Below are 19,700 nucleotides of genomic sequence, written 5' to 3' on the forward strand. Positions count from 1 at the left end.
TTTCCATCGAGATACAGGTAGTTTCCCATGTAAAAGGTGACAAGAACTTGGCCCACAGACTACAATTTTCCATCCCCTAGTGTAGCGCAATCACACTTACTAGCGATGGCTTTGAGAGGTGATTTTGGCAGCATGCTTTGAAGTCCTTGTTTGGTTGGGGCTTCATGCTATGGGAGAAAGAACTCTGGTTCTGCTAATGGATTTTGTTTTCACAGTGCTGACATGGATAGAACTAGAAACCACTGATCTACAAAAAAATATGCTCCTTACTGAGACCTAGATCTGAGCTGAAAGTCAAAATGAGCTGGCATAAAGCATGGACAGTGCAAAGAGACAAGGGCACAGAGGTCAACCCAACATCACAGCGTGGATGTGGGGAAAGGGCTAGTCCTATGGGAACATGCAAATTAAGATGCAGCGTTAAAATTTGGATAGTGGAAATAAACAATTAAATTCCTTGAATATCCAGGGACTCTAAGCAAACTCATCAATTGCAGTATAATGTAGAGGTTCATCTCAATTTCCTAATGACTTTCACTGCTGGCTTTTAGATGGTAAACATAGCAGCTATAGCTCACAGACATGCAAATACACAAAGCTTCACCCATTGAAGCAGCCTTTTATTTTTTCACAAATGCATTACAACACAGTGAAAGTCTTTTCTTCACATATCCCAGGTTGTTAGGAGGCTAGGGTCAGCCATAGTACAGCACCCCTGGATGAGGTAGGGTTAAAGGCAAAATAAGGGCCCAATAGTGGCAGCTTGGGGCTTGAACCCTTGAGCTTCTGATCAGTAACCAAGAGCCTTAACCACAGGGCCACCACTGCCCTATGTACTGTTGTGAAGAAGAGGAGAAGAAGGTGAAGAAGGTGAAGAAGAAGAAGAAGAAGAAGAAGAAGAAGAAGAAGAAGAAGGTGAAGAAGGTGAAGAAGAAGAAGAAGAAGAAGAAGAAGAAAAAAAAAAAGGTGAAGAAGAAAAAGGTGAAGAAAAAGAAGAAACGCACCCAGACTCAGTGAACCACACATTCACAGATGTGCTATAGTTTTTGCCTAAGCAATCACAGGAAAGCAGAGACATAACTTTAGGCAAAGGGATTCAAGAGTGATTTGTAGAGTCACTCATGATGTGTATCTTTTGACCACCAAATTTGGTAACTATTGGACAAAATTCAGAGTAGAAAAAATGGCATTTAAATGGAACTTTTAACCAGTAAGTGGTGCTCTCCTGACATTTATTGCATAGCCTCAGGGCATGGCCTTGAAGAAGCCTACTAAGTTTTGTGTCAGTGTGCAAAATCGTTGCTGAGATACAGCCTCACTTCCAGTGTGGCTGCTTTGTTGTCAGATTCGTTAGCCATTTATGGCCAACCATTTGGAGTATTTAAAATTCTTTTGATTACTTTTGTGAAGCTTATTCAGAAGATGACGTGTGCCAAATTTGGTGGTGACTGGACTAAATTTGTAGGAGTAGTGAAAAATCTAAAATGTGGGAAAATCTAATTAGGTGCAAATTGATGTGATAGGGTGCATTGAACTTGTCTCGACCAAGGCAATCCAGCAACTGACTTTTAAATTTTGGACACATGGTTCAAACGTTAGGACCATAAACATACTTCCAAATTAGGCCCAGATTTGACCCGATGGTGACGCTAGAGCGTTGGCAGTACTTGGCCCAAATTTGGTCAAAATGTTCCTTAGACCTTCCCCAATCAGTGTGCCAACTTTTAGAACTTTTTACCAAGTGGTTGTCATAGACAACCTAGCCAGAAGAAGAAGAAGTAGAAGAAAAAGAAGAAGAAGTAGAAGTAGAAGAAAGAGTAGAATAACAATAGGGTGCTTATGCACCTTCTGTGCTTGGCCTCCTAAGAAGAAGGAGGAGAAGAAGAAGACTTTGTCACATACACATTACAGCACAGTGAAATTCTTTTGTTCGCATATCCTAGCTCTTTAGAAAGTTGGGGTCAGAGTGCAGTGTACATACTCAGTGCTTAAATGTTTAGAACAACAGCCTCACTAGACAATGAGGCCACAAAAGATATGTGCATAATAGAAACAGATAAAGAGTAATAGGTTGTGCTAAATGTAGTTTAAAGTTTGTTTGAATTACATAACATAGTTAAACAATGGGAGAAAAAGGAATTAGCAGAGGCAAACTCTGGATCACTGGAGCAATGGAACAGATCTGGGGAGGTGGGGTAACTTTTTAGACCTTCGGGCAATATCTGAATAAAAGTTTAAGGAAATATAACCGGGTCATTCTGTTCCTAGCTTCTTGGAACAAAAACTGATCTTTAGACCTGGCCAGATTATCCATATATGGGATTGGGCGAGTGCCCTGCGGCACTCGCCAATGGGGGGCACCAGATGATTAAGATAACAACTAGACCTTTAAATTATTTGTCATGTTTTCTATATATATTATTTATATTAATTCCAATGTATAACCATTCACAATGTACCCTCAATCGCAAGTTTTTTTTTCTTTGAATTTAGGTAAGTGTTTAATTAATGACTTTGCATGCACAAAGTCAAGATGTTCAGCTAAAGGTAAGGCTTATTTACTATTATTTCTTGGCAAATATGTGGCGCTGTTGTCGATTTGGTATATGTGGGACAGGTTTCTCTTTGAACTGGTTGCACAGTAAGCGATGCTTGTAAGGTCAGTGTAAGTTTTGCTATTGTGTTGTGTTTTGCTAAATGTGCCTCTGTGGGGCTGAATTCAGCTGTTGATATTTTGCTTGCAACAGTCTTTCTTGGGCTTAGCTTATTTGGTACATATGTGCAATGATTTTTTTTAGACATACCATTTAATGGTTTTGCATGTAGTCCTAATACAGGCTGTTTATGATGGAAAAATTATATTTAGCATGACATTGCATTGGCATGTGAGATGCATTTAGATTTGAGCATCAATAAGGGCTAGGATGGCATTTGTAGGCCCATGTCTATGTATGGTGTCAGGTTTTTTGGTTGGGTCTTACATTGTTCTGTAGTATGTGTGCTGAGCTGGTAATGTAAATCTTTGGTCTTTATAGCCATTGTAAATTTAACTTTATTACATGTAAAGTTGGAGGAGGGGGGAGCACTTCAAGTGTGGCCACCCTAGGGCACCACACCGTGTTAATCCGGGCCTGTCTCTAGAGCACATTACATGTACATATATAAATATTTTGCACATTCTTTTCCTTAGACTTAAAATGTAATGTTCAAGATTGCTCACAGTTCTACATTTAGGGTCAATTTATAATGGGAAGGCTTTGAGTCTCAGTCAATTTTTAGGTGGTACCTAGGTAAGTATAGTGTGCATGCAGAACATTTCAGGATTGAGACTTCTCTGATTTTCTTTTATGGGGTAAAGTGCAGTTTTTAAAGGTTAACTGTTGAATACAGTATTTCTGGTGGGGGACTAGACATGGACCTGAAATTTTCACAGAAATAAGTCCTCTATACTAGCATTCTGCTGTAAACATTTTGAGTTTGAGATTCCACTACAGCTCAGAGATTCGACTACAGCTCAGAAGTCACATGCTGCATTTATCACAGGAGAAACAACACCACAGCTGTTTGAGACTGTTCATTTGTAAAACACCCAACTGAACACTGTACTGTAATTCCTTATTTGGATCAAATCTATTCACACATATCAGCTGTATACCTGTACTAACATGATAGTTCAGGGTTCTTCATATGTGGTCCTTGAGGTCCACTGTCCTGCAGAGTTGAAATCCAACCCTAATCAAACACACCTGAACAAGCTAACCAAGGTCTTCATGATTACTGGAAAAGTACAGGCAGGTATGTTTGGAGGTTGGAGCTAAACTCTTCAGATTTGAAGAACCCTGTGATAAATCATGCTTCACTGTTGCCAATATCAAATGTAGTAACGTTTTAGGCCTCACTGAAAAGCACAAGCTATTGTATGTCAATCAAAAATTACTGTAATATATAATTTATAATTATTGTAACATACTGTTCATTATTATTTATTATGCTTATATTACATCTCTTCATTTCTTAAAATGCATGAATAAATATTTGGTCCCCCACCAGAAATATTCAGCCCAAAATTGAGGGGAACTTTTTTTTTTTTTTTTTTTTTAAATGCACTTTCTCGCCCCCATAAAAAAAGAGAAGTCTCAAACATGAAATGTTCTGCATGCACACTATACTTACCTAGGTACCCCATACAAATTAGTACTGAGACTCAAACCCTTCCCATTATAAATTGTCCCTAAACTATCTTAAAATTGACGCTGAGCAATCTTAAGCATTACATCAGGAATCTGCAAAATGTTTATATATGTCTATATCCTTAGTAATGTGCTCAAGATATCAGTTTTTACTCCAATGAGCTAGGACCATCCTGAGTGAGATATTGAGGTTTTAGTTAAAACAAAAATGGTTTTGCAATGTTAATACATACTGTAGAGGTAAACATTTTATTTATTTATTTATTTATTTATTTATTTTTATTTTTATTTTTTTTTTTTGAAAAATTAAAAAATGGTCCAACTTTACAATTATTGGACCACTTTAGATGGAGTGACCCAACCTGACCTATTGCATAAATTTCAGGTTCCTTCTTTTTCAGTTAATGAGTGGTGTTAATGTCTCATGTAATTATTGATACACAACCCCTTCACAACCACAACAGCATCTGAGCATTATATAACTGATCTTTGTCCATCTATAATTGCAGTACATGGACAAAGAATGTGGAAATAGGAAACTTGAAGAGGCAAAGAATTTATTGAGACAAACAGTAGGGTTTGACAAAAAGCCACAGAGAGCATATATGGCTCCAAATATGATTTGTGGTGAAATTAATTAATTTATTGATGTGAGGCTCAATCCATTGTTTTCTCCAGCCATATACACAACACCTTAGGGAGGGTAGAGTGTAGCATTGATTGACCTCACTGTGTGGATAAGCTATAATCTCAATAGTAACATTTTATATACATTTGTGTGAACATATGGAGCATGTTTACACTTCTTGTTTTCAGGCTGCCATGATTATGCCAATCAGGTCATCACTCTTCAGTTCTTCTGCCTTAGGTTATTTGAGACCAGTTTAATCTTTTCTTTTATAATCCTCAAATTTGGGGTATTTGGATGGTATGAGCTCATTTACACAGAATTAAATGCAGCTTTCTCCTTATGTCTTAAACTTTGACATGTTGACTCTGTTTATTTGAGATTTTTGTTTGAATACAGCATATAGATTCATATGTGTTTATCCACATCATGCAGGCAAGTAATTCTGGATTTCCTCTGGAACTAGATCCTCTTGTAAGATCATTAAGAGCAATCATAGAGGTCAAGATTTGTATGGGTAAGGGGGTGAATAGTTTGGATTTGTGGGTAGTGGGCACCGGAGGGGTGTAAAGTTGAAGCTAGTAGCAGGGAACAAGAACATAACAGTATCTCTCTTCTCAGCACAGTCAGCAGGCACAAGCGTTTCCTCACATTGCCCTTTTTTGGCCGCCAAGCTGTGTTCAGCCTGTTTATTTGAATTAAATGTCTTGCTGGGGTTCCATGTGGAACTGCTATATCCTTCATGTTTTATGTGGTCTGTTTGATTTAAGGAAAAAAAATAAAGAGAGAACTGTCTTGCACTAGGCTTTAGCTTGCAGGCAAGATTGAGGTCTTTACAGTTTCCTATAGGTACACTTTCCAGGCGAGTGGGGGAACCAGCTTTTGTGTAAGTTGGCAATGGTCCACCTTGCCGTGTTCCTAGAGTTGGAGAAACAGTCTGAGTCTGTCCAGTGCTCTAAAAGGATCACTTGTTTGTTGCCTTTGAGCATGACTCCTGTTAATACCAGCCACTTAAGCACTCGCCACTTCTTTGCAAAGTCGCCTAAAATTCCAATATTAAAAACACAGCCCATTCACAGTTCAAGAACGCTCTTGGAGTCAAGTTTCCACTGAATACAAGAATTGCCTTCCTCAATATACAAAAACAGCAGCTATGTTGTTAAAAGCCAAATACACACCTTTTTTCATGCTGTCCGGATTAATGCTGTTTGTTAATTTTGTTAAAATGCAGTCAATAGAACCATTGTTTTGCTCACATGGCAAAAATACTTTCCGAGATTCAGAACTGGGACCCAACAGTGATCCTAAAGTATTTACTTCTTACTGACTGTTTTTCTTATCTCTTATCTCTTATCTGGTTTCTGTTTTCTTATCCAGCTTCTTTGTTGTCTAAGTTCCAATGCATCATCTTTACTCATGTTTTATGGACTAATGATGATGATGCTGTTTGCATTAATGTACTGTTTTACATTAAAGTACTGAAGTTTACTGATTCACTTACTCATTCTTGGCTCATTCAATGTTACACTGGTTGAAGATCATTTGACTTGATTTGATAAAATTTGAAGAATTTTTATTAAGCACATTATGGTAAGATTATTTTCAGTATTATAATTCAAAATCCAGGTTTGGAAAGCAAATCCTGGAAACTTACCCAAAACATTCTCCAGCATAATGTGATAAAACTGCAGGTTATTAGGAAAGAAGAATCACAGTGGTGTTTGGACAGGAGGCCCATTGCTCTTTAAAGAGATTTTAGACTAACTCACTAACTCACTGCAAGTAAGAAATACTAAAAAATAACCAATTGGTGTCTGAAGGTCAAGCCAAATTATCAATGTTGTCAAATTTCCTTTTTTATTTTGTTAATTCATTATTCCACAATTGATCAAATATTAATAATACACCCATAGAAAAGTATCACCCTTAAAGGTTCTTCTGATGTCAACCTGAAGGAACCCTTAAAGGTTTTCTGTAGAACCCTACAACATTTTTTCTCTTTCAGACAGAGTTCAAAAGAGAATGGGTGCATAGTGTATTAATGACATACATGTATATTATTTTGATTATTGTGATGTAACGCTATCTTATCCTGGTTATATTCCTGCTCCCGGGATAGATCCACTGTGATCCTGACCAGGATAAATCAGTTACTGAAGATGAATCAACGAATTACTGCCAATTAAATCCCTATCTTTTATACAACTTGAACAACAATCCAAGCAACCAAATTCTTATTCTCTAATTTTTGGTGAGGGACAGATAAGAATTTATAGTCCCACCTGTATTCAAAAGTTCAGCTGAATTCTTTTAAGATCCTATTAAAAGACTGTTTGATAGCAATGTCCTTGTGGCAACCAGTTCTGCAGAAGGCAATTCTTATTCACTCAATCTTACAAGTACATATTCCTCTGGAGATGCCTTGTTATCTAGAACCAGTCTAAAGTCAGACTAAATGCACCTATCTGAACAGTAGCATTGACCATTACTGCTTCTGCTAATATTTGGATAACAGCTTCTTGAAAAACTTGCACACATAATAGTATGCTCTAAAAAGCTTCCAAATATTCAGATAAGGCCAGAGTACTCTGTACTAAATGGAAGCAGTGGCACATGTCATTTTTGTGAACACCTCTTCAGTTTAGTTGTTACACAGCTTGCCAAGAGTAAATCATCCTCATGTCTGCACTTGGGAATGGTGCCAGCAAGGAACTTTGTGTCACTGTTCTACTTCACATTAATTAATTCACATTATTTTAGGAATAACTGTAATCACCACTTTCCAATTTGGAAAAAAACCAAAAAACACTGACAATCTCAGATTGTGAATTTCAAATCAGAATATTGGATGCTTTTTGACACCTCCAATACTTCCAAGGAAAGAAGATCTTCCAAAGAAGTCTTAACCAGAAACTTTAGTTTATATTTTAATCTAGTATGAATTACAACAGATAAATTATAACACCTATTTAACATTCACACAGTTGTGTCTTAATGCTTTAGACTAAAAGCCATTTTTATGAATGCAGCATTAGAGTAGGAACGTGCTGTACTTTGGTCCCATTAGGGTTCCTTGTCTTTTTTACTTGCAGAACTCACAGTCCCCATATATTAATATTTTTCTCATATAACCCTGGTATATTCCAGCCATGTAGAATGATGTAGTATGATTAGGTTTGAGTGCTTATGCAGCAAGGTCAGTGCTTTGTGCGAGTGATTTTGCAGCCTGACCTGAGAGAGCAAGGCTCAAAATGTTCCCACCACACTGGGGTGGAAGTGTCACTGTCAAACATAAAAACACATCCTGACTGGCACATCTCCCTCTGTCCTCTGCAGAGCAAAGGACATGGTTCTCTGAAGTGGGAACATCCAATGAGGAGAGTTATGTAAAGGACTGAAATATTAATCTGTCCACATGAATTCATTACCATCACCTGAGAGAGCAACGGACTCTGGAATTTAGGTCAGCCTTGGCATCTTGACTACAGTCACAAGATTGCGGAAATCTTCCTTCTTTTGTAAAGAATGAAGTCTGACTGTTAGACACTATTGCATTATTCTATGAAACATAGTTGTAATTACTTTTGAAAGCATTTTAGAATTTTTTGAAAGCACAATGATGTAATCAGTGACATGAATGCATGAATCAGTGCCACAGTAGGATTATTTAGATCTGTGCTACAAGTATAGGATAAAGAGTAAAACACAGAAGTTCTGCTAAATACAAGCAGCACACAAGAGCCAATTACTGTGGGAGAGAATAAAGACTGTGACATCACCCCACGGTGCTAAAATTCAAAGAACAAATCCTGCCTCATTTATCAACTTTTTTCCCCAAGGCATGACTATGACCTGGGTGAGACATAAATCAGAATAAAGCTAAAGCCCAGAAACTATCACACATGTTAATTCCTACCACTTCTATGTGGACTTCATGACTTTAGTGATGGTGTAGGAAAATAGCAGTAGTTCGTAATCGTGGTCATTTGTGAATGACAATGAGGAAGTGAGATTTTGAGTTTTCAGAGCCATTGTTTTTGATGCTCGACAAATCCATACATCTTTATATATTTGGTTAAAATAAAATAAAAAATCTCCTGGAGTATTGTTTTTACTTATAATTCAGTGATAATGAAGATAAAAATAATAACACCAACTTTACAGATAAAACATATTAGGCAGGCGTTTTTTATTTATCACTGGTCAGAGATTGATTCAGACATCTCTAATAGATGTAAGGAATAAAACACAATGGGAATTGTTGTGGGATGTCCGCAAAACAAGTTAGTCTGTGTTATCACTAACATTCTAGCAGTTATAAGCAGTAACTTCATCACCAGCCTCTCTGTTATTTCCCTTTCTTGAAGTTGTTAAGAAATAAACTTTGCCAGCTTACTAAGAAATCAGAAAGTCCTCCTTCTGACTCACCTATGGTGAAAATCTGGTTGTTGCAAAGCACTGACATTGTAGACTACTTCCATAAATGTTAAATACAGAAAGCTTAACAACAATTTTTGTTATACAACACATTTAATTCATTTATTATTTAAACATTTTTTAAATTAAACTACTCAACCAGGCTATCCATCTGAGGATGGCAAACACTGGTATGAATCGATTTAATCCCTTAGAGCTTGTATAGTTCACAAAAGGTGCATGGCATAAATGTGGTGCCTTGATCGGTCAGGATCTCTTTTGGAATCCCAACTCGGGAGATCAGTTTGAAGAGTGCCTCTGCAACTCTGCAGGCTAAGAGGTTGTGAATAAGTATGGCTTCAGGGTATGACATTGTGTAATCCACAAGGACCAACACAAAGCGATGCCCTTATTCAGACCATTCCAATGGCCCGATGAGGTCCATTCCAATTCTTTCGAAGGGGACTTCGATTAATGGAAGGGGGTGCAATGGAGCTTTTTGGGTGGCTGGTGGATTTACCAACTGACATTTGTGACATGCTGCACACCACCTGAGAACATCATTGCAAATGCCCAGCCAATAGAAGTGGGCCATGAAACAGTTCAGTGTTTTGTTCTGACCTAATTGCCCCACCATCGGATTATGATGAGCCGCCTGGAATAACATTTCCTGATGGCTCTTTGGGACCAATAACTGGGTTGTTTGTTTGAGTGTCCTGCATCACTCAGTATCTTTAATTATCGCAAAATAGGTGGAAGGAGAGCACAACATTGACCTGAACCTGCTGACCATCAATTACTTTCACTTGGTTGAAGGTGTGCCTAAAGGTTTCATCTCATGTCTGCTCCAAACGGAAATCCTCAAGGGAAATTTCCCTGCAGGGCCTTCCCCACCCTCTATGTCTTCCTGAGAGGGAGCTGACCTCAATGAACCAGGCAATGCCAACGCAGGACACATCCCACACCATGCTACACTGCTACAGGACCCATCCACACACATTCCCCTCAACAATGTCTGAAATGCCGGCCTATTCAGATATTGAACCCATTCCGCCGTTCCCTTTGGTAGTCAGGAGACGAACTGCTCCAGCACCACTAGGTTGACTATGTCTCCAGCACCATGCTCCCCTGCCAGCAGCCATCTTGAGCAGGTGCCTCAGAGCTGCTGGGCAAATGCAAATGGGCACCCTAGCTCATTGAGTGTCAGCGATCGGAATCATTTACAGTGCTGTTCTGTTCTGGTAAACCAAATCAAGGGATTCCAAAAGCTCTATCCCATTCCCATTTTAGGAAAGCCCTTTGAATGAATAATCCTTGATTGTGTAGGACCATTACCAAAAACAAAATCTGGACATGAGTATCTGTTGACCTTGATGTGTGCTGCTAATCATTTCCCTGAAGCAGTGCAGTTGCATATAATTAGTTCAAAAGCCATAACACTGGTAAAGTTTGCTCATAGGCCTGCCAAACGTTATCCAAACTGATCAAGGCATTAACTTTACTTCTAAGGGCTTTTGCCAGGTGTTGCACAAGTTCTCAGTGAAGCATCAAGTGTCCAGTGCTTGTCATCCAGAGAGTGATTTGGAACAGTTTCAGCAAACATTAAAATTCATGCTGAGCAAGTACTGACTTGACACTGTTCATGAATGGGATGAATGCATTCCTTGCATTTTGTTTGGTATCTGTGAAATCTGTAGTACTTCAGCTTGAGTCTCTAGTTTTGGGTTTGGCAGCTGGTATACGGGGAGGTTGGGGAAACATCCTTGTTTATGTTGCAGCCTATAGTACCTAGACAGGCTGTAACAACTGTTCACTATTGAGCCTGCTATTTTAGCTGGATCTGTTAACATGGCAAGTGATACTGGAGTTGGTTTCTTCAGACTGTTCTCTGTTTTAACTCTAAACTTCCACATCCCCCACTTAAGACAGCTGTAGTAACCTGTAGTTACATACTGCTGCATGTTGGAGTGGTTTCCCCAACATAAGGTCTGCTGCTTTCAGTTTAACACACTTGCTTTTTTGCAGTCAGTTTCTGTCTCAGTGTCAGTGCCCTGGCTCATGTTTTAAACAACTGTTATCAGATTGTAAATTTTAATGTATAAATTTTAGTGTTGAAAAAGGCTCTGTTTTAGAGTCAATGCATTTTTCACCATAAACATGGTATTTGCTTCCACTGCTATGCTGATGTGCAGCTGTTTCAGCAAAGCCAGATGACAGATACCAGCTTAATTAAGATGAGAGAATGTGTAAAGGACATCATTCTACTTAATTCTGACACGTCTTCCACTAGAGCCATTGGCAGGTGGAAGTAAGCGTTCTGATTATGTAGTAACTCTTGATGGTCTTTCAGTTACATTATGTGCAGCATTGAAAGACCTTGGTGAGACTTGCACCATTTCTCATTTGATGCTCATGTAAATATTTATAAATATTTCATAATATATTAATTTGATAGCCTTTTTAGAAACATCGCTAATCTAAGAAATAGAATAAATGATGCAGAAAAATTTTCATGCTTTTCATGCTTCCAGTTTAGAGTATTGTAACACTGCTGTCTGGATGCTCCAGTAGGTCTATAAGCTCCAGTTAGCCAGTACGTGCTATGGGTGTAAATCACAAGTTTCATGATGGTATGATCTAATATTAATGCTTTTAGCCAACAATTCGATATTTACTGATACCTCAATGACTGCCATAATGTGATTTCAATTCAATTGATTCATGGGCCTGCGATTGATATTAAACAACGTGTCTATTTCACACAATCAGTAACATTTCTATTAATTCATAGATGCAACCAAAATATATTTAGAAAAAAATATTGAGCTTTTTTCACTATGAAATGCTACATATTTCACTGCAAATAAGGACCAGTGATGAACATTTGCTTTGACATTTTCATACTCAACAAAACAAAGTTTTAAAAAATCTTTCGTACAGCATGCTTAAAGTATTTTTCTGTAGAATTTCACTTAAATGTTTAGTGCTTCAGTAACAACATACTTTTTAATATTAACAAATAATGAACTTATATTATAACTTAGTATTAACCAAGGTTACCACTGTAAAAGTGCAAATCATCCAGTATAGTCCTCTTCTTGCATCAAGACTGTCTACTGTGATATCCACAACAGAATAAGACACTTCAGATATTTAAAATAAGCAAAAGGGAAACAATTCTACATATTCACATGGAATACCACACAAGTAAAACACTCATCATCAATAGTTTGATGAATGGCTTGTGGAATGAGGTAAAAAGTGACAATTTCTTATCTCAACAACAGTCTTTCTCTGGTCTTCTTTGAGAGGTTTTTCTTCAGACATGTTCAGGAGACTTTTAAAAACTACAATATACACACCTTCTTCAGTGGTAGCAATAGTAAATACATTATTCATAGATAGTGTTTGAATGCATTTACAAAGCTACAAAAATTAACTTACCTTCTGGTCCATCAGGTCTGCAGCCTACTGTATGAGACTATGGAAAGTTGCATTTCTCTCCTCCTCACTTATAAAAGGCAGCTTTTTGAATCTTGGATCCAAGGCAGACACCTTATGCAGGACTTGCTGCACATCCCCATAACGCTTGTCAAGCTCCCTTATCATAGTCAGCTTCATCTCTTTAATCAAATCAGAATCTTCCTCTCCAGCATAAAAATGCTTCAAATATTTAGCCTGAAGTGGTGCAATAACTCACTGAAGTAGGCTGCTCTCCCTCACACATGATAGTGGTGGCAGTTTTCATGGGTCTGAGTAGTTTAACCATTTCTTCAGCTGTAATGATATCGTTTTCATTGAGTGTGTTCACGTCACCCTTTCTTATCTTTTTGTCCAGGAGTGAAGCACACACTGCAGCAATTGTAATGTATCTGTGGATGTGCAGCTCACCGAGTTTGGATGCTTGGCCCCTGAAAATGCTGCTTGCAGATTCAATTATTATTATTATTATTATTATTATTATTATTATTATTATTTCAACGGCTGTGAAGCCGGGGAAAAAATGGCTGTAGCCACTGGGTTGTGCGAGATCAGATTAACCCTATAAAATCTTGCAAATGTGCAGATTGATGCCCATGACGCAGCTGCACAAATATCTGAAAGAGGGACCCCTCGTAGGGCTGCCCATGAAGTAGACACACTCCTGGTTGAGTGACCTCGAACCTGAGGAGGGATCTGGAGGCCCCTGCCCTTATAGGCCTCCAGATAGCAATAGCCTCTACAATCCAACAGCCTCTACAATCCATTTTGACAGTTGCTGCTTGGACAAAGCGTGACCTCGCCTATGCCCCATATGGCAGACAAACAGTGAATCTGAGTGCCAGAATTCCGCAGTCATTTGGATATAACACTTTAGTGCTCACACTGGGCACAACAGACTCACACTCAACCCCTGCTCATTCTCCTGATTTGGGGGCTCAAAAGCTGACAGACTGAGGGGCTGGTTCGTATAAGACGAAGAAAAGGTCTTTGGGAGAAATGAAGGGTTCGGCCATAAGGTTACCCCTGTGTTCCCAGAACTCTAGTGTAGGCACTCTCGGCTTACTGATAAGGCATGCAACTCACCTACTCATCTGGCTGATGCCATGGCTAAGAGGAAAGCTGTTTTCATAGACAGCCACTTCAATAAAGACCTCTCTAGAGGTTCAAATGGAGGCTAACACAGTGCCTCTAATATGAGACACAAGTCCCAAGAGGATACTGGGTTTCACCGAGGAGGTCTCAGATGTTGAGCACCTTTAAGGAAGCGGGTCACAAGGGTGTGGGACCCAATCATCACGCTATCTACTCTATTATGCATGGCTGAGATGGCAGCTATGTATACCTTGATGGTCGAGGCTGCAAGGCCCCCATCAAGACGGGACTGGAGAAAGCTGAGGATAACTGGTATGGGACAGCATGTTGGTTCCTGATTTTGTGCCTGGCACCACTCAGAAAAGAGCTTCCATCTGTTAGCGTACAATGCATTGGTGGAAGGTGCACGGGAGTTGTGGATGGTCTGAACAACTGCTGGATCGCACAGCCTTAGTAATGGTTCTGGCCCTTCAAGGCCAGATCCCAAGGCCAGACCCAAAGTTGCAGCCGGGATGGGTTCGAGTGCCAGATTCGACCCTCCAGCTGTGATAGGAGACCACCTTGTGATTGCCCCTGAGGATCCCGTCTAGGGAGGGAAGCATCAAAAGTAGTGGAGGGAAAGCATACAGCAGTCAATTTGTCCATGCCTGGGGCAGCACATCTTGGCCTAAGGGGCTTGTTGGTTCCCCCCGTGAAAACCAAAGGGGACAGTGTGTCATTGGCAGTGAGGTGAAAAGGTCCACCTCTGCTCTGCCATATCTGCAAATCGCTTGCACTAATTTGGGGTGCAGCTTCCCTTTGCCAGGGTGGGGGCTGGCCAGCCTAAGGGAACCCCCTCAGTGAAATATGCTCTCCTCCTCCATGGGCGTAGGCACCTTAGGCAACTGGCAGTGACTCTGACAAGCTTGTGCCGGTGTTGAATGAGATGAAAGTCGAGGCTGTTCAGCCAGATCTGGAGAGGCCGTAATGATAAAAGGCTCAAAGGGTCCACCGATGAGGCTGCTGTGAGAATACAGAGCAGTCTCAGAAATGCTTTGAGGACCAGAGCCCTGCCTGAAGTGACTGATGAGCTGGAGGATGTTGTTTGCTCGCCGTTGAGAGGGGGTAGCCATCATCAACCGTGAGTCCGACTGGATACCAATGGAGGCCCTCTTCTTCAGGAGAGCCCAGACCTCCTGGCATAGGGCCAGAGCCTTGTTTGGGTCCTTGACTAAGGTCATTTTGACTCCCTGGAACCTCTGCGGTCAGCGTCTGAATTGAATGTTGTAGCCCTGCGACAGGGTAGATACAACTAGGGGTCTGACGTAAGCGTTTCCCAGCATCTGAGCCACTGGCAGGTGAAGCACCCGACCGCAGGAGTGGTACAGTCATTGTCTACTCCTTCGCCCCTTATTATATCTGGAGGGGTGACGGCCTGAAGTCTGGCCTCGCTGTGCCAAGCGAGGGGGCTGGGTGGGGGTTGGCTGACGAAACCTTTCTGAGCATTGTGCTTTCGGCTGGGTATGCAGCTGTGGTATGTACTGAGCCGTATTTGTTGCCCTAGAGGGTTTCTGTCTAGCGGGGTGTTCGCGACGCCGACTAGCAAACTGTAGTCTGGCCTGTGTAACCTGTATGCTATGCTCCAGGGCTTGCTGTGCAGCCGGACCGAACACTTCCCCAGGAATAACCGGGACAGAGCGGAAGGCTCTCCTGCAGGGCTCCAAAAGTGGAGATTGGGCCAGCCATATTTGGCGTCGGGTGAGGGTTAACAAAGACATTAGCCTCCCCAACTCCCTGGTCATATAGGCGAATGCCTGCAAAGAGGCGTCACTCAGGCTCTGGGCAGAAGGGTCAACCTCTGAAGCCTGCAATGTCTGGGGCAGGGCCAGCATAAGGTGTGACATGGAATTCCCAATACATCCCATATGTGCTGCTGTGTCATAGCTTCTCACAATGAATTCATCTTTCAACCGGCACTGTGGCCGGGGGCAGCGTGCATTGGGCGGAAGTGCTTCATCAGGTGATAGCACAAGGGCGGCAGTAGCCGGCTCTATATTGGGCATGCAGTCAAGGCCATGGTCGGATGCATCCTGCATATTAGCTAGTGCTCTACAGTCTGTCGTTAGATGAGAGAAGCGTCTGGGGTCTGCCCAGCACCTCTGCAGCTCCTCGATATATGGAGCTGAGGGTGGGATACAGAGAGCTGCGGACTGAGAGGTCTTCCTGAAAAAGGCACTCTGAGGAATAACCTGGACAGGTGTTGCATCTAACCCTAGACGTCCAAGGCCTTTTTTTTTACCACAACCCTGACTGATACCCTTCAGTGTACTGTGGCTCGTTCCCTGTGAATTGGGATGAGATGAATGGAAGTCCTCACCTGCTCCCTCCTTGTCATAACCTCCCCCAATAACTAGGCTCTCTGAAGCCCTAGTGGAGAGTGCATCCTCCTCCTGGGTCTCAAAGGCTGGTGACATTATTGGAGGCAGCACCCTGGGGGAAGACTGCGTTGCAGCTGCAGCAGGACCAGTAGCAGGCTGTGCACTGGGTGGTTGTAGATTAAGGAGGAGAGACTTAAACTTTGCAAACTCAGAAGCCAAGCTGTCTACCTTTTGGGCTAGGGGATCTACCTTTCTGCGTTTCCCCTGACCAGGGCCCCCCTGCAAATCAGTCTTACGGCGCTTATGAGAGCTGGGAGACATGGTCTGTGTAGGATGTGGTTGAGTGCCCAACCTGCCCTCTAGCTGGGCCAGCCTGGATGCCTGTGCTGCTAAGCTCATGGAGCTGCAGTTCATGCATGCCATCTCCGTCAATCCTCCTCTTAAGTGGTCAGCCCCCAGGCAGGAGGGACATCTCTCATGGCCATCGTCTAGCTCCAGAGAGGCCAGGCAATCAATACATGTCATAAACATGGGTACCAGCAGTAATTACTATCCACGTGGCTTTCTGCGTGTGACCACTTTGCCAGGTGGTAATTAAGTACGAAGAGAGAAATATCTACACTTTTCTGTATCTCTGCAAATAATTAAAGAAGTCCACAAACCAAATCACGGGGACGAAAAACAATCACCCGTTTTGATCACTGCCCTTGAGGGTGTAGCCTCTCCTACCACAGTGAGTAAATTATGAGAATTAAACAATAGCAATATTGTGAAATGATCCCTCTATGATAATTATGCACTGCGATGCGATATGGTGAAGTTAAGAGCGGACACGCTCACACTGTGGCCAATAATTAAATTCAGGAATTAAATAACTGGGACGAAAGCAGTCACCCATTTCAATCAACCCCAATCAGGGGCGTTGTGTAGCATGTCCTATGGACAATGGGCCAATTATAAGAATTAAACAAAATATTATTGGGGAATGATCCCTCTATGAGCCCTATGCACTGTGATGCAATATGGTGCAGTTAAGAGCGAACACGATCACACTATAGCAAATAATTAACTAAATTCAGGAACTAAATCACGGGGATGAAAACAATCACCAATTTCAATCAACCCCAATTAGGGGCGTTGTGTGAATCAATCATGAATAGATATGTCATAGATGTCTATACTTATATATGACAAAATATTAAACTAAAATGCATTATAAAATTTGAACGGACCCTAAACCATAAACACTGAAAGAGAGAGAGGCCAACAAACAGTCAAAAACATGCAGCGATTAAAGCTATGAGCCCTAAGATTTAGTGGTTGATTAAATGCTCTTAGACTTTGTGGTGCAGCAAGGGAACTCTGGATAGGAGACAGGCCAGGATTGATTCAAATTAACTGGCCTGCATTTTCTGATTGAAACAGAGAAGGGTAACAAGTAAAAGAAAAAAAGGGCACATACGTCACAATGATGTCACTTGCTGTCTGTACTGTGAGCTTTTAATCTCAGAGTAAAACTGGCAATGCAGTCTCTAACCCTGTTAAGGACCCACAGTCAGGTGATACCTGGCATGGTTTCATTAAGATATTACAGTGAATTAATTATTTAACAACTGTTGTGATCCCAAATACCAGAGATGTTAAATCTGATGAATATCTTGGAATCCAATAAAAAGTGAGATATGCATGAGCGACTTCTTTTGTGGCTCCTTTCTATACGATTGATTTGCAAACTATAGGAAAGGAAGCAAGACAGCCTAGAAGATTCCCTGAATCTTAACCCAGGATGATTTGCAAAGTTTAATTTCTTTAATGCTTCCCCTGCTTTACTACTTTTCAGCAAGCATCCTGCTGAAGATGCTGAACATCAATAAGTGAAACCTGCAGTTTAACAGGAAAACACCATGAAAGGAGTGATCTCATTCTACCAGTGACACACATTAGGAGTGAGCATTTGAGTTCATTATGCATCTGAAAACACAACCAATATTATGTAAGGTATAAAACATGACAAGACATTCTGTTTACGAAAATAATGATGGGGTAGTGGGATACAGCTCAATGGGAAGTGTAGAGCTACAGTTGCAATCAAAATTATTCAACCCCCATTGCAAATCAGGTTTATTGTCAAAATTGACAGACTTTCAGCTGTTTTCAATGAACAAATCAAACAAAAACAACTGAAATAGTTCAACACAATGAATGCTTAAAGTGGTTTCTCCAAATTCAACTGAAAATGCAACTTATAATGACCTCCACTTTCAAAAATATTTAATACCCCTTAATAGAATCCCTCACAACAGCACAAATATGCAAAACTGTTGTTGTCTCAAGCACGCTTCATGCAACTAATCAAGGGCTTCATTACTAGCACCAAGTGTGCTTGAGCTGGAACACAAAATACCTGAACTGGCTAGGGGTAGAAAACATATGAAATGCCTGGATGGGGCAGAAAAAGGAAGCTATAACAGCTGCAAGCAGATTTCTGAGAAGGCAGGTTGTGAAAAACCCTCAAGTGACTGAAAAAGACCTGCAGCAAGACTTGGTGGCAACAGGCACTGAGGTTTCAGTGACCACAGTATGGTGCGTACTAAAAGCAGAAAGTTTCCATGCCAGACCTCCAAGACGTACACCAGTACTGACCCAAAAGCACAAGAAAAGTTGGCTCAAAATCATATAAATAAGCCACAGAAGTTTTGGCATTTCTGTTCTGTGGAGTGATGGAACAAAACTGGAATGAATGAATGAATGAATGCCTTTTATTGTCACTATACACATGTACAATGAAATTAAGAGCCACTCCTTTTTGTTCTGTGCCAACTTGTACATAAAATAAACAAGATAGAATAAAATAAAATAAAATAAATAAATATAACAACACGAAATAAGTAAATAATAAATAAATAAACAGTACCGGGGGGTACTATAAAATGCACAGTTCTGAGACACTATATACCTATACTGTGAAATCAGTACATGTATGTGTTTAGAATGGTTATAGCTTTTGGGAAAAAACTATTCTTAAATCTATTAGTCCTTGTTTTGATGCACCTGTAACGTCTCCCTGAGGGCAACAGATTAAACAGATCAGAGCCAGGGTGAGAGCTGTCCTTAATGATGGTTTTTCCTCTGCTGAGGCAACGGGAGGTGTAAATATCCATCAGGGAGGGGAGAGGGCAGCCAATGATCTTCTGTGCTGCTCTTATTACTCTCTGAAGCCTCTCTCTGTCTGCCGTGGTGCAGCTGCCGTACCACACCGTGATACAGTATGTCAGCAGGCTCTCGACGGACGAGCGGTAGAAGGTCAGCAGCAGATTGGGGTCCAGATTGTACTTCCTGAGAACCCTCAGGAAGTGTAGCCGTTTTTGAGCCTTCTTAATAACCGCTGTGATGTTGTCTGTCCAGGAGATGTCAGCAGAGATAAGGACGCCAAGAAACCGGAAGGTGTGGACCCTCTCCACACACTCACCATTGATGAAAAGGGGGGCTAGCTCAGTGTTGTGCTTCCTGAAGTCTACAATGATCTCCTTGGTT

Source organism: Ictalurus furcatus, chromosome 22 (genome assembly GCF_023375685.1).
Source record: "Ictalurus furcatus strain D&B chromosome 22, Billie_1.0, whole genome shotgun sequence".
Lineage (NCBI taxonomy): Eukaryota > Metazoa > Chordata > Actinopteri > Siluriformes > Ictaluridae > Ictalurus > Ictalurus furcatus.